Raw genomic sequence first — 17,197 nt, forward strand, 5'->3', positions numbered from 1 at the left:
AGATAACAAGCGCTGGTGAGGATGTGGAGCAAAGGGAACCCCTGGGCACTGTTGGTGAGATGTAAATTGGTGTGGCCCCTAAGGAAAACAGAATGGAGGTCCTCAAAAAACAGAACTACTAAATGATCTAGCAATCTGATTTCTAGTTATACATCCAGAGGAAATGAAAACAAGATCTCAAAGGGCTATCTGCATCTCCTGTTCACTGCAGCATTATTCACAATAGTTAAGATATGGATGCAACCAAAGTGTCCACCTATGGATGGACGAATAAGGAAAATGTGGTACATATACACACATATATGTAAAAACATAATGGAATGTTACTCAGCTTTGAAAGTCCGTTTCCATTTGTGGCAACATGGATGGACCTTGAGGGCATTATCTTAAGTGAAATAAGAAAGAGAAAGTCAAATACTGCCTGGTATCAGTTATGTATTTAGTTTACTAATACATATGGATTTAGAGAGATTTTATATATGTATATGGTGATATTCCCCTTTCATCTTTCACAATGTTTAAAAGTTTTCTACTTTGAGTATAGTACTACTTTACAATCAGGATAAAAAAAGACCAACGTATTATTTTTAAAAAGTAAATAAGCCAGAAACCTGAAGACATCAAGAGATAAAGGCTTAACCTCAAATAGGAGTTGGCCCTCTCTATGATTATAAAAAAAATACCCTCAGTCATACACCATTAGGAAACAATACTTGAAAAGGCATTTTCCTTTGCGACAGCCTCCACATTTGCTTTGATGTTTTGGGTTTTTTATTTTATCTGTTTAATTTTTTGATTTTTCCAAATGAAGAAATAAAAGTCATATGTTATCTATTCTACATACTCACAATATATTGAAACAGCAATTGAATGGAAATTTGTTTTTGGAGGATTTACAATATAATGTCATACATCCATTCACAGAATGTGTGGCACACAGCTAGGCACCTGGCTCTTCCAAAGCCAGCTTTTTTTTTTTTTTTATAACTTTATGGAATCTAGTTGACACAATGTTGTACTGGTTTCAGGTGTACAGAAAAGTGAATCAGTCATACATATACACATATCCATTCCTTTCCCTCTATAGGTTATTATAAACTATTATGTAGATTTACTGGTTGTTTCTCTCATTAAAAACAGGTAGGTTACTTTGCTATTCCCTTTCAATTGAAAGAATAATTTTACCGGTTTTTAATGGCAGCGACCATGTCATATTGATATTTATAGCCCAAGTACCCAGCACAGTGCTTAACTTACAGAAAAGTCTTGAAATATATCCAGGCCGAATGGATGGATGGATTTTCTGGTTGTAGTTTCTGTAAGCAGGCAGGCATCTACTGAGGTGTGTGACATGAATAGAGCATGGTATTGAAGAGTGAGATGGAGTATTTTCAACCTTTATGCTAAGTTGTAAAAGGTCCCAGAGAGTGAGGAAACTTTTAAATAATCTATATACTTATTGAGCACATTGGGGTTGTTAACAATACAACAAGCTGAATCTAAATGCCATCAGAGAAATGTGTTAGCTAAAACACTCCTGACAATTTTGGACACAAATGATGAGTAGATAATAGCTGTCCAGGATATTTAAATATCTTATGGCTATACTAATGAAAACAATATGTGTTTCAAGGATGATATTCAGTTCAGAAATTAATCAATGTACATGGGGATTATGGTATGTTAGTATTTACCATAAGTGGAGAAAAGATGAATAAATGATACTGGCCTAGCTGCATTGCCATTTGAAGCAAAAATAAATCTGGATCTCAACCTCACACCATATATGACCATAAATTAGGATGGAAATTTTTTTTTAAATTTTTTATAGCTCTACCTGCAGGATATATACATTCCAAGGCTAGGGGTCATATTGGAGCTGCAGCTGCTAGACTATACCACAGCCACAGCAACACTGAATCTGAGCCACATCTGTAACCTATATTGTCAGCTTGTGGCAAAACCGGATCCTTAACCCACCAAGTGAGGACAAGGATCAAACCTTGTCGACTTTGCATCAGGTTCTCAACCCAGCGAGTCATAATGGAAACTCTCAAAATTTTAATTGTTAATAAAGGAACCATAAAATATTGGAAAAAAAACTTGCAAGAATTTTTAGATCTTAGAATGGGAAGTCATTTCTAAATATGACTTGAAACCCCCAAACTATCAAATATATTCATAAATTCAAATAAAAAGATAAAACTTCATGCATTAACATAATTCAAATGACAAACTGATACAAGTTTAATTCATAGCACACAGGGGCCTAATTTTAATTCATAGCACACAAGGGCCTAATTTTAATATAAAGCCCATGTAAATCAGAAAGAGATTAATAACATAATAATTTAAAGGACATGAATACTTGATGATTCACAGGAAATTAGTATAATTGAATCCTAACAAAATATGCTCATCAAGACCAAAATCAAAGGAAATGTAAACTAAAACAACTTGGTGCTTTTAAAAAAGCTATCTTGGTAAAGATTTCTTCTTATATCTTCATTCTTTTTTCTTATTTATGGCCACACCCATGGTAAATGGAAGTTCCCAACCAGGGATTGAATCCAAGCTGCAGCAGCAAACTACACCATGGCTGCAGCAATGCTGGATCCTTAACCCACTGCAGCAGCCTGGGGATCAAACCTGTACCTCCAGATCAACCTAAGCCAACTGTAGTCAGATTCCTAACCTGCTGCACCACAGTGGGAACTCTGGTAAAGACCTCTCTTCTTGCGGAGTTTAGGAAGATAGGGCTATCTCTTGCTTTGCTGGTGGCTCTAAACATTGATTTTTTTTTCTAGTTACTAAAGATATAAAAAATTCTGCAAAATCCATATTTTCTTGAGCCTAACATCTAGAAGATCTGATAGACAACAAAAATATCAGTATGTCTGATACACTGTATGTTTGATAATCATAAGTACAAAGGAGAAAAATGAGGTTAGGAAAGGGGATTTGAATTGCACAGAGGGGATTATTATGTTTTTAGCTAGGTGATAAAATAGGCCTCCCTGAGATGGTGACAGTTAATAAAAACCCTGAAAGAGACAGGGATAAAGCCATGCAAAGGGGGTTCAAGGCAGAGAAAACAGTAAGTGCAGATGGTCTGAGAGGTTTATTTCACATATTAAGGGAAGATTATGCACAGGAGATTGTTAGGAGATACTGGCAGAGAGATACTGGGAGCAGATAATGTTATAAATCATTTTTTTTAATTTTCCCACTGTACAGCAAGGGGATCAAGTTATCCTTACATGTATACATTACAATTACATTTTTCCCCCACCCTTTCTTCTATTGCAACATGAGTATCTAGACAAAGTTCTCAATGCTACTCAGCAGGATCTCCTTGTAAATCCATTCTAAGTTGTGTCTGAGAAGCCCAAGCTCCCGATCCCTCCCACTCCCTCCCTCCCCCGTCAGGCAGCCACAAGTCTTTTCTCCAAGTCCATAATTTTCTTTTCTGAGGAAGTGTCCATTTGTACTGGATATTAGATTCCAGTTATAAGTGATATCATATGGTATTTATCTTTGTCTTTCTGGCTCATTTCACTCAGTATGAGATTCTCTAGTTCCATCCATGTTGCTGCAGATGGCATTATGTCATTCTTTTTGATGGCTGAGTAGTATTCCATTGTGTATATATACCACCTCTTCCGAATCCAATCATCTGTCAATGGACATTTGGGTTGTTTCCATGTCCTGGCTATTGTGAATAGGGCTGCAATGAACATGCGGGTGCATGTGTCTCTTTTAAGTAGAGTTTTGTCTGGATAGATGCCCAAGAGTGGGATTGTGGGGTCATATGTTAGTTCTATGTATAGATTTCTAAGGTATCTCCAAACTGTTCTCCATAGTGGCTGTACCAGTTTACATTCCCACCAACAGTGTAGGAGGGTTCCCTTTTCTCCACACCCCCTCCAGCACTTGCTATTTGTGGATTTATTAATGATGGCCATTCTGAGTGGTGTGAGGTGGTATCTCATGGTAGTTTTGATTTGCATTTCTCTTATAACCAGCGATGTTGAGCATTTTTTCATGTGTTTGCTGGCCATCTGTATATCTTCTTTGGAGAAATGTCTATTCAGGTCTTTTGCCCATTTTTCCATTGATTGATTGGCTTTTTTGCTGTTGGGTTGTATAAGTTGTTTATATATTCTAGAGATTAAGCCCTTGTCAGTTGCATCATTTGAAACTATTTTCTCCCGTTCTGTAAGCTGTCTTTTTGTTTTCTTTTGGGTTTCCTTTGCTGTGCAAAAGCTTTTCAGTTTGATGAGGTCCCATGGGTTTATTTTTGCTCTAATTTCTATTGCTTTGGGAGACTGACCTGAGAAAATATTCATGATGTTGATGTCAGAGAGTGTTTTGCCTATGTTTTCTTCTAGGAGTTGGATGGTGTCCTGTCGTATATTTAAGTCCTTCAGCCATTTTGAGTTTATCTTTGTGCATGGTGTGAGGGTGTGTTCTAGTTTCATTGCTTTGCATGCAGCTGTCCAGGTTTCCCAGCAATGCTTGCTGAATAGACTTTCTTTTTCCCATTTGATGTTCTTGCCTCCCTTGTCAAAGCTTAATTGACCATAGGTGTCAGGGTTTATTTCCGGGTTCTCTATTCTGTTCCATTGGTCTGTCTGTCTGTTTTGATACCAGTACCACACTGTTTTGATGACTGTGGCTTTGTAGTATTTCTTGAAGTCTGGGAGAGTGATGCCTCCTGCTTGGTTTTTGTTTCTCAGGATTGCTTTGGTGATTCTGGGTCTTTTGTGGTTCCATATAAATGTTTGGATTGTTTGTTCTAGTTCTGTGAAAAATGTCCTGGGTAATTTGATAGGGATTGCATTGACTCTGTAGATTGCTTTGGGTAGTATGGCCATTTTTACAATATTGATTTTCCCAATCCAGGAACATGGAATATCTTTCCATTTCTTTACATCTTCTTTGATTTCTTTGATTAAAGTTTTATAGTTCTCGGCATATAGGTCCTTTACCTCCTTGGTCAGGTGTATTCCAAGGTATTTGATTTTGTGAGGTGCAATTTTAAAGGGTATCGTATTTTTGTATTCCTTTTCTAATATTTCATTGCTGGTATACAGAAATGCAACTGACTTCTGAATGTTAATCTTATATCCTGCTACTTTGCTGAATTGATTAATCAGTTCAAGCAGTTTTTGGGTTGAATCCTTAAATCATTTTAATGACTATACGAAGGTAAGATACATATTAGGCTACTGTCTTACTTTACCATTATTTAAAAAGTAGCACATTGGCCCCAAAGGGTGAAAGACAAAGCAGTAAGGTCAGCTAGTCAGCTATAGCAATAAGGATCCATGTGGGAGCAAGCACAGCTTAGTCCAGGAAGGTAGTGGTGGAGGCGGACAGTGGTGGTTATTTCTCAGATATATTTTGAAAGTGAAGATGACAGAATTCCTGAAAGATGGAATTTAAATATGGACCTAAAAGTAGTAAGAGAGACACCTCATCAAAGAAGAGATACAGATGGCAAATAAATATATGCAAAGATGCTTCACATCCTTTGGCATTGGGGAGATTACAAATTAAAGTGAGATAAACTACACACCTATTATTAGAATGGCTGAAATCCCAAACACTGGCCACATCAAATGCTGACAAGGATGGGAAGAAAGAGAGATATTCCTTCGCTGACGATGGGAAGCAAAATGGTTTAGCCACACTGGAAGACAGTTTGACTGTTTCTTACAAAATGAAACATGGTTTAACTCTATGTTCCAGCCATTATGTTCCTTGGTATTTCCCCAAAAGAGTTAAAAAATTATATATACACGAAAACCAACACATGTATATTTTTACTAGTTTCACTCATAATTACCAAAATTTGGACTCAACCAAGATTCCTTCAGTAGTTGGATGGGCAAAATATGCTACTTCTAAATAATATCCTATTATTCAGTGCTGAAAAGGAATAAGCTATCCAGTCACAAGAAGACATGAGAAACATCAAATGCACAGTACTTACTAAGTGAAAGAAGCCAATCTGAAAAGGCCACATACTGTAATTTTTCAATTCTATGACATCTGGAAAAGGCAAAACTATGGAGACTATAAAATGATCAGTGATTGTCAAAGTTTCTTGAAGGTGTGAGAAAAAGGAACACTATTACACTGTTGGTGGCATTGTAAATTGGTGCAACCACTGTGGAAACCAGTATGGAGATTCCTCAGAAAACTAAACATAGAACTACCATTTGATCCAGCAATCCCACTCCTGGGCATCTACCCAGCGAAAAGCACAACTTGCAAAGACACATGTATTTCGATGTTCATTGCAGCAGTATTTGCAACAGCCAAGACATGGAAACAACCTAAATGTCCATCAACAGAGGAGTAGATCAAGAAGGTATGGTACATATACACAATGGAGTATTACTCAGCCATTAAAATGAATGAAATACCAGCATTTTTAGCAACATGGATGGACCTAGAAACTATCATGCTAAGTGAAGTCAGCCATACAATGAGACACCAACATCAAATGCTATCACTGACATGTGGAATCTGAAAAAAGGACAGACTGAACTTCTTTGAAGAACAGATGCTGACTCAAAGACATTGAAAAACCTATGGTCTCTGGAGGAGACAGTTTGGGGGGTAGGGGGATGTGCTTGGGTTATGGTATGGAAATCCTGTGAAATTGGATTGTGATGATCATTATACAACTACAGATGTGATAAATTCATTTGAGTAATAAAAAAAATTAAAAAAAAGTTTCTTGAGAAGGAAGGGATGTGTTGGCAGAGCATGAGGATGTTTATGGCTGTGAAACAATTATGTATGATAATATAATAGTGGATGCATGTCATTAATCATTTGTCCAAACCCATACAATTAAATCATAATGTTGAGTTACAGACTTTGGGTGATAATAATGTATCAATGTGGGTTCATCAATTGAACAAAGGTATGCTCTGGTTCAAGATGTTGATAGTGGGAGAAGTTATGGGTATTTGGTAGCAAGAAGTATCACAGGAACTCTGTACTTGCTTCTCAATCTTGATGTGAATGTGAAAATGCACTAGGAGCTCCTGGGTGGCCTAGTGGTTAAGGACTTGGCTTTGTCCCTGTTATGGCTTGGTTACTGCTGTGGCTTTGTTTGATCTCTGGCCCAAGAATTTCTGTATGCCCTGGGAATGGCCAAATAAATAAATAAACAAAACTGCTCTGTGGAGAACAGATGAGTGGTAGCTGAGGGGAAAGGGGAGGGAGTGGGATGGACTGGGAGTCTAGGGTTAACAGATGCAAACTATTGCATTTGGAGTGGATAAGAGATCCTGCTGTATAGCACAAGGAACTATATCTAGTTGCTTGTGATGGAACATGATGGAGGATAATGTGAGAAAAAGAATGTACATATATGTGTGGCTGGGTCACTTTGCTGTATAGCAGAAAACAGACAGAACACTGTAAACCCACTATAATGGAAAAAATAAAAGTCAATAATAACTAAATAAATAAAATTTATTTTTAAAATGGAAGGGAGAAATTACAGATGAAATTACATTTTATTGACCTCAGCATTGAACCACTGGACATTTGAAGATTGACAGAAATAGACAAAGTCATGGAAGAAGGAGATTTAATTTCCTGATCTATGTTTTTTGTTTGTTTGTTTGTTTGGATTGGCTTAGTTTGGTTTGGAAAAGGGAAGAACAGAATTCTGGACATTGTATATATATTTTTTATTAAAAAGAATTTTTATGGCCATACCTGTGGTTTACAGAAGTTCCTGGGCCAGGGATTAAATCTGAGCTGCAACTTCAACCTAACCCACTGCTCCATGACAGGGATCAAACCTGTACTTCTGTAGTGACCTGAGCTGCTGCAATCGGATTCTTATCCAACTGCATCTCATAAGAAACTCTGGGGATTGAATATATTAGATTTGAGATGCACATTAGAGATACAAATAGAGATCTAGGCAATTGGAAATAGAATTCTGAGGTCTAATAGACTGGTCAGGGCTGAATATGAAAATGGAATCATCAAATATTCATGGTATTTGAAGCCACAAACTGGATGTGCTCAATGGTTTGGGACTGGCACATGCACACTGTGGTATATGGAATGACTGGCCAACAGGGACCTGCTGTATAGCACAGGGAACTCTACCCAATATTCTGTGATCATCTATAGGGGAAAAGAATCTGAATAAGAATAGATGTGTGTACATATATAACTGAATCACTGTGTTGCATAGCAGAAATATCACAACCTTGTAAATCAACTATACTTCAATAAAAACTTTTTATAGTTTTTATAAAAATTATAAATGAAAGGAGAATAACCTCAACAACTCAACCTTGGAGAATGTAGAAAGGAAAAGCTCAGGGAGAGAAGGAAGAACCAGCAAAGGAGAGAAGTAAAACCAGTGAATTACCAGGAATGCAAGCACAATAAGAGTGTGTGTGAAGTCAACTGAGAGTCATGTTCCCAGGAAGATGAATGGATGTGCACCTGTGCTGATCTTAGTTTAAATGAAATGAGGATGAAGACTGGCTACTAAATTAATAATGTGGGGTTACTGTTGACCTTGACAAGAACATTCTTTGTGACGGACTGAAGAAAAAATCTAATGGAAGAAGGTCAGAAAAATGGGAAGAGATTTGGTCAGTTTTACTGTGAAGGGGAGAGATAAACTGATGGAAACTGGAGAGGAAGCCTGATCAAGAGGGGGTTTTTAAAAATGGGGATGATAAAAGCATGTTGTTGTTGTTGTGACAGTAATGGGGCAATCCAGTAGGAGGGATTTATCATAAGCAGCATGAAGACAAATGAGCAGATACAGTGTCCTTGAGAGGTCAAAGGAAGGGCATGGCCTCAGTCAGGAGTATGGGTATCTACTCATAGTCATAGTGAAGGTGGAGCATGTGGGCACAGAGGTGGGCAGGTGGGTGGATTTGAGAGTGGGAAGAAATTCTCTGGTTCTCCAACTTTTCTCAGTGAGGTAAGAAGGCAAGCTATAACCTGAGAGTGAATGTTGGCAGAGTACTGTCACATGGAGGAGAAGAGAAGCTCTGATGTCATGGTGAAGGAAACAAGTGGGTGACTGCTGTATGCCAGGTAACACCAACATCCCATTTGAACTTGGTGATCATGAATTTAAAATGAGACCTGTCAGCATTGTTGAGAGATTTTCTGTAGCTACTTTTAGCTGCCCTAACAAAGGTGCAGAATAAGTAAAAGTGGATTTTAAGAAGTGTTGGGGTTTTGTCACAGGAATATATTATTAATTGAGGGAAGTGGTTGAGAGTGTATAAAAATGAAATGGCTAATGATGGGCCAAAAGACTAAAGTAAGGGAATATAAGAGTGGCAATATTTTTGGGGTTAGTGGTTATAAAAATGTAATAGGAGCAATAAATTCAGGTTTGGGGGGCCCACATATTACTGAAATTAGGGTACAATATGTGATGTGCTGGAAAGTAGGACTTGGATGGTTAACAGTGAGGTTACCTGGGTTTTGCCATTACTGCTAATGACAAGATGTATACCAACAGTACAGCTGTAAGAGTGAGTGACTGAGGGGGATTGAGGTCAAGGTCACCTGGAAGACATAGGTTGGGGAAGTTAGAGACAAGGACATTAAAAGATATTGAAAAGACCATTCTTGCAGATATTAAAATTACTAGAAAACGTGGCAGGCATATTATCAAAGCTCACCTCTGACAGGGATATTATCATGAGTTAATATCTTTCAGCAAAGCAACAGCTAATTCCAGGGCCAAACAAGACTGCAATAAGTAGAGAGTGGGAGAATCTCTAGGTGATGCAACATTCAATGCTGAAGGCTTCCATGAGTATGGAGGGAGAATCATCTAGAAGAGGGTCTCTTGAGTATGGTGGCTCAAACAGTTCTTTTAACAAACATTGGTGGGGGTGGTAGGGAGGGAAGCAAAACATGCAATGCCATCCTTCCTTTCATTTGCATACCTATCATCTCATTGAAAACAAACTAGGGTGTTTTAAAAAATTTTTATTATAGTTGATTTGCTATGTTCCGCCGATTTCTGCTTACAGCAAAAGTGAGCCAGTTGTACATATATATCAAGAGGGTGTTTAATGAGACTCCTTGGATTTAAGCCCAGGTCAACAGGGAGAGAAAGAAGGAAGAAGGCGGTCATACAAGATGTCACAAAATTCTAAAACCTGCAAATGACAAATCCTGGAGAAATTCAGATAAGGGTCTGTGTGATTTAGTATGATTATTACATACTATCCAGAAACACAACCCTTTGAAGACTTCAAGTTTCAGTAGCATAAAAAGTATGATATGACTACTGACAATGAGAAGGGATCCCATTTCCTGGGGCAGAGGAAGCCAGCTGAAGTCTTTGGATAATGGGGCAAGAAGACAGTTTTGTTTGGGAAGCACAGCAGGGTTGACCATTTTTTTTCTCTTTCTTTACCTTTTGACATGGCCTGGGATAACTTTTGGGGTGAGAGGGAAGCCCTGCTCTACTTCATCCCTATCATTTCCTGTGATTTTACACCATTGAGCTTCAAAATTACAGTTTCACATCTTCACATCACATGACTGCCAAGATTCCAGGGGTGAGTCTTGCCCAGTGCAAAGGAAGCACTGACCCATCCTTGTGTGTATTTCAGAACTCAGCTGGCTTTTCTGTCTTTTTTAAAAAATTAGAGTTGATTCACAATATTGTGCCAATTTCTGCTGCACAGCAAAATGACTCAACCACACTCACACACACACACATCTTTTCCCTCACGGTATATCCTGCAACATTGGACAGAAATCCCTGTGCTATGCAGTAGGACCCTGTTGTCCATCCATTCTAAATGTAATAGTCTGCATCAACCAACCCAAAACTAACCTTCTTTGTTCAGTTATAAGCACTGTGCTTTAATGAATTCCAGCAACTTAAAACAAAATGTTCAGCTAAAGAGATCAGATACAAATGAAGATAAACTTTGATATTATTGATGATATAGTTCAGCAGAGGAAAGAGATGTCATAATAATGGTTATCCACATAGAAGGGGGTGCATATTGACTGGCAAGTGATACATGAAACATCTGGGCTGATGGCACTGCTCTTTATTTTGTTTGTACTGTGGTCATAAAGGGTATACCTATATAAAGTCATAAATTTTGTACAAATAAAATTGGTTTAGTTATTGTTTCTAAATAAAATGCTGAAAAAAATGTAAATAATTTTTATTTGATGGGGTAGCAGAAGAAGATGGGATTAAGATGGTGGAATAAAAGGACTGGAGCTCAACTTCTCTCCTAAAAACAACAAAATTTACAACCAAATACTGAGCAATCTTCAAACAAATGGACCCAAAACTTTCAAAAACATATCCTACTCCAGAAGACAAAGAGGAGGCCACATCGAGAGGTAGGAGGGGTGATTATGCAATATAAGCAACCCCATACCTCCCAGGCTGGAAGCCACACAGCCTGGAAAGTAACTGTTTCACAGAGACTCACCTACAGGAGTGAGAGTTCTGAGCCCCACATCAAATCCCCATGGATGGGGATCGGGCAAATGGAGAAAGAGCCCCTGGAGCATCTGGCATTGAAGGCCAGTGGGGCTTGTGCACAGGAGCTCCACAGGACTGGGGGAAATGGAGACCCCATTCTTAAAAGGTGCACACAGACTTTCAGGTGCACTGGGTCCCAGGGTAAAGCAAAGTCTCCATAGGAATCTGGGTCAAACCTGACTGCAGTTCTTGGAGGACCTCCTAGGAAAACAGGGGTGAAAGGGGCATGTTGTGGGGGAAGGGCATTGGCAACAAAGATCTTGGGACTCTTCATCAGCATGCCTTTCTCTGGAGGTGGACATTTTGGGAAATCTGGCCCCACCCATCAGTGCTGAGAGGCCCCAGGCCAAACAACAATCCAGGTGAGATCACAGTGCTGCCCATCAGTAAAAAGTCTGCCTAAAGACCCCCCTCTCCAGGCACACAGCCACCTCTACTCTTACCCAGAGACAAAGCCCCACCCACCAGTGGGATAAGAATCAGCTCCACCTACCAGTGGGCAGGCATCAGTCCCTCTCATCAGGAACCCTACAGCAAGCCCCTGTACCAAGTTCAGCTACAAGGGGGGCAGACACCAGAAGTAAGAGAGGCTACAACTCCATTATCTGTGAAAAGGTCACCACACCAAAAACCTGTAAAAATGAAAAGACAGAGAACTATAACTCAGATGAGGGAGAAAGAAAAAAACAAAAAACAAAACAAAACAAAACAAAACAACCCCCATCCCCCGAAAAACAGCTAAGTGATGAGGAGATTCTCAGCCTCCAGGAAAAAGACCTTAGACTGTTGATGCTAAAGATGATGCAAGACATTGGAAATAAACTGGAGGCAAAGATGGATAATTTACAGGAAACACTGAGCAAAGAGATACAAGATATAAAACTTAAACAAGAAGACATGCAAAATACAATAACTGAAATAAAAAACTCATTCCAAGCAGCCAAGAGCAGAATACAGGAGGCAGAAGAACGAAAAGTGAGGTGGAGGACAGATTAGTGCAAATCATGGATGTGGAACAGCAAAGAGAAAAAAGGTTGGAAACAACTGGACAGAGTCTCAGAGAACTCTCGGACAACATTAAATGCACCAATATCCATATAATAGGGGTGCCAGAAGGAAAAGAGAGAGAGGAGGGCACAGAAAAAATATTCCAAGAGGTAATAGCTGAAAACTTTCCTAACATGGGAAAGGAACCACTCACTCAAATCCAGGAAGCACAATGAGTACCATATACAAGAAACCCAAGGAAGAATACCCCAAGACACATATTAATCAAACTCACCAAAATTAATGACAAAGAGAAAATCTTGAAAGTAGCTAGGGAAAAGAAACAAATACCATACAGGGGAACCCCAATAAAGTTATTGGCAGATTCTTCAGCAGAAACTCTGCAGGCCAGAAGGGAGTGGCATGATATACTTAACATGATGAAAGGAGAAAACCTCCAACCAAGATTTCTTTACCCAGCAAGGCTCTCATTCAGATTTGAAGGAGAAATCATAAGCTTCACAGAGAAGCAAAAGCTGAGAGAATTCAGGCAACACAAAACCAGCTTTACAACAAATACTAAAGGAACTTCTCTAGGCAGAAAAGAAAAGAAACAACCAGAAACAAAAATACCTTAAATGACAAGGCTCACGGGGTAAAGGTATTATATGGTAAATAAAGGAAATCATCCATGCACAATTATGCCACCAAAATCAGAAATCATGAGAAGAGGAGGGTACAAATGCAGGACACTGGAGATGCACTTGCAATTAAGAGACCAACAACTTCAAACAAGCACGTATATATAGAGACTCTTATACCAGAACTTCAGAGTAACTGCAAACCAAAAGTCTACAATTGATACACAAACAAGTAAGAAAAATCAACTCAAATACAACACTAGAGATAGTCATCAAACCACAAGAGGAGACAACAAGAGAAGATGGGAAGAAAAAAGTGCAACAAAAACAAATCCAAAGAAATTAATAAAATGCCAAGAAGAACATACATATCAATAATTACCTTAAATGTGAATGGACTAAATGCACCAACCAAGAGACATAGACTGGATAAATGGATACAAAGACAAGACCCATATATGTGCCCACTTCACTTCTAGGGACACATACAAATTGAAAGTGAGAGGATGGATGAAAATTTTCCATGCAAACAGGAATCAAAAGAAAGCTGGAGTAGCAATGCTCATATCAGACAAAACAGACCTTAAAATGAAGAATATTTTAAGGGACAAGGAAGGTCACTACACAATGATCAAAGGTTCAGTCCAAGAAGAAGATATAACAATTTTAAATATCTAGGCACCCAACCTAGGTTCACCACAATATATAAGGCAACTGCTAACAACCTTAAAAGGACAAATCGACAATAACACAATCATAGTGGGGGACATTAACACCCCACTTATTGCAATGAACAGATCATCCAGACAGAAAATCAATAAGGAAACACAGGCCCTGAAGGAAGCATTAGACCAGATGGACTTAAGAGGTATTTGTAGGACATTCCATCCAAAAGCAACAGAATACACATTCTTCTCAAGTGCACATGGAACATTCTCTACGATTGATCACATCCTGGGCTAAAAAATCAATCTTCGTTAACTTTAAGAAAATTGAAATTGTATCAAGCATCTTCTCGGACCACAATGCTATATGACTGGAAATCAACAAGACAAAAAACGGCAAAAAAACACAAACACGTGGAGACTCAACAACATGCTACTAATCAACCCATGGATCACTGAAGAAATCAAAGAGGAAATTAAAAAATACCTAGAAGCAAATGACAAGAACGATACGACACTCCAAAAGCTATGGGATGCAGCAAAGGCCATTCTAAGAGGAAAGTTTATAGCAATACAAGCCTAATTCAGGAAACAAGAAAAAACTCAAATCAACAAGCTAACTTCACATCTAAAGCAGCTCAAGAGAGAAGAACAGACAAGACCTAAAGTTAATGGAAGGAAAGAAATCATAATGATCAGAGCAGAAATCAATGAAATAGAAATGAAGAAAACCATAGAAAAGATCAATGAAATGAAAAGCTGGTTCTTTGAAAAGATCAACAAAATTGATAAACCCTTAGCCAGACTTACCAAGAAAAAAAGAAAGAGGACTCAAATCAATAAAATTAGAAATGAAAAAGGAAAAATAACAACAGACATCACAGAACTACAAAGGATCATAAGAGACTACGATATAAAACTATATGCCAATAAAACAGGAAACCTAGACGATACGGACAAATACTTAGAAAAGTATAATCTTCCAACTACAACAAGATGAAATAGAAAAGATGAACAGACCAATCACAAGTATTGAAACTGAAACTGTGATTAAAAAACTTCCAACAAACAAAAGTCCAGGACCAGATGGTTTCACAGGCAAATTCCATTCAACATTTAGAGAAGAGCTAACACCTATTCTTCTGAAACTATTTCAAAAAATTTCAGAGGAAGGGATACTCCCAAAATCATTCTATGAGGCCACCATCACCCTAATACCAAAACCAGACAAAGATACCACACACACACACACACACACACACACATACACACAAATTACAGACCAATTTCACTGAAGAACATAGATGCAAAAAGCCTCAACAAAATACTAGCAAACCAAATTCAACAATTCATTAAAAGGATTGTACATCATGATCAAGTGGGATTTATCCCAGGGACGCAAGTGTTCTTCAAAATCTGCAAATCCATCATTGTGATACACCACATTAACAAACTGAAGAATAAAAACCATATGATCCTCTTAATAGCTGCAGAAAAAGCCTTTGACAAAATCCAGTACCCATTTCTGATTAAAAAAAAAAAGTGGCCATAGAGGGAACCTACCTCAACGTCATAAAGGCCATATATGACAAACCCACAGCGAACATCATTCTCAATGGTGAAAAGCTGAAAGAATTCCCAATGAGATCAGGAACTGGACAAGGATGTCTGCTCTCACCATTACTATTCGACACAAGTTTGGAAGTCCCAGCCACAGCAATCAGAGAAGTAAAAGAAATAAAAAGAATCCAAATTGGAAAGGAAGACATAAAACTATCACTATTTGCAGATGACATGATACTATACTTAGAGAATCCTAAAGACACTACCAGAATACTCTTAGACCTCATCCATGAATTTGGCAATGTCACAGGATTCAAAATTAACACACAGAAATTGATGGCATTTCTATATACTAACAATGAAAGATCAGAAAGAGGAACTAGGGAAGCAGTCCCATTTACCAAGGCGTCCAAAAGAATAAATACCTAGGAATAAACCTACCTCAAGAGACAAAAGACCTGTACTCTGAAAACTATAAGACACTGATGAAAGAAATCAAAGATGACACAAAGAGATGGAAAGACATACCATGCTCTTGGATTGGAAGGGTCAATATTATCAAAAGGACTATACTACCCAAGGCAATCTACAGGGTCAATGCAATCCCCATCACATTACCAAGGACATTTTTCACAAAACTCAAACAAAATATTTTAAAGTTTGTTTGGAAGCACAAAAGTCCCAGAATAGCCAAAGACATCCTGAAAAAGAAAAATGGAGCTGGAGGAATCAGGCTCCAGGACTTCAGACCATACTACAAAGCAATAGTCTTCAGAACCATATGGTACTGTCACAAAAACAGAAATATAGATCAGGGGAACAGGATAGACAGCCCAGAATTAAATCCATGCACCTACAGCCAACTAATCTATGACAAAGGAGGCAAGAATACACAATGGAGAAAAGACAGCCTGTTCAATGAGTGGTGCTGGGAAAACTGGACAGCCACATGGAAAGGAATGACATTAGAACACTCCCAAACACCAGACACAAAAATAAACTCCAAATGGATTAAAGACCTAGACATAAGCCCAGCTACTATAAAACTCTTAGAGGAAAACATAGGCCAAACACTCTCTGACATAAATGACAGCAACATCTTCTCAGATCCACCTCTTAAGAGTCATGACAGTAAAAACAAAAATAAACAAATGGGACCTAATTAAACTTAAAAGTTTCTGCACAGCAAAGGAAACCCTAAACAAAATGAAAAGACAACCCACACAATGGGAGAAAATCTTTGCAAGTGCATCCACTGACAAGGGATTAATCTCCAAAATTTATAAACACCGTCTGTAGCTCCATACCGAAAAAACAAACCACCCCATCCAAAAACTGGCAGAAGATCTAAACACACAATTCTCCAAAGAAGACATACAGGTGGCCAAAAAACACATGAAAAGATGTTCAACATCACTCAGTATTAGAGAGATGCAAATCAAAACCACTATGAGGTACCACCTTACACCAGCCAGAATGGCCATCATCAAAAAGTCTACAAATAAGTGCTGGAGAGGGTGTGGAGAAAAGGGAACGCTAGTACACTGTTGGTGGGATTGTAAATCGGTGCAACCACTGTGAAAAGCAGTATGGAGACTCCTCAGAAAACAAAAAATAGAACTACTCTTTGACCCAGGAATCCCACTCCTGGGCATCTACCCAGAGAAAACCATGACTCACAAAGACACATGTACTCCAGTGTTCATTGCAGCACTATTTGCAATAGCCAAGACATGGAAACAACCTAAATGTCCATTGACAGAGGAGTGGATCAAGAAGGCGTGGTACATATACACAAT

General features: G+C 38.4%; 1 protein-coding gene across 1 annotated transcript in view; it reads right to left on the reverse strand.

Annotated features, from left to right (window-relative positions):
* Positions 1-17,197, reverse strand: part of GALNTL6 (polypeptide N-acetylgalactosaminyltransferase like 6) — a 1,218,638-nt gene that overhangs the window by 583,154 nt on the left and 618,287 nt on the right. The window lies entirely within an intron of this gene.

This window comes from Phacochoerus africanus, chromosome 15, assembly GCF_016906955.1.
Source record: "Phacochoerus africanus isolate WHEZ1 chromosome 15, ROS_Pafr_v1, whole genome shotgun sequence".
Taxonomy (NCBI): Eukaryota; Metazoa; Chordata; class Mammalia; order Artiodactyla; family Suidae; genus Phacochoerus; species Phacochoerus africanus.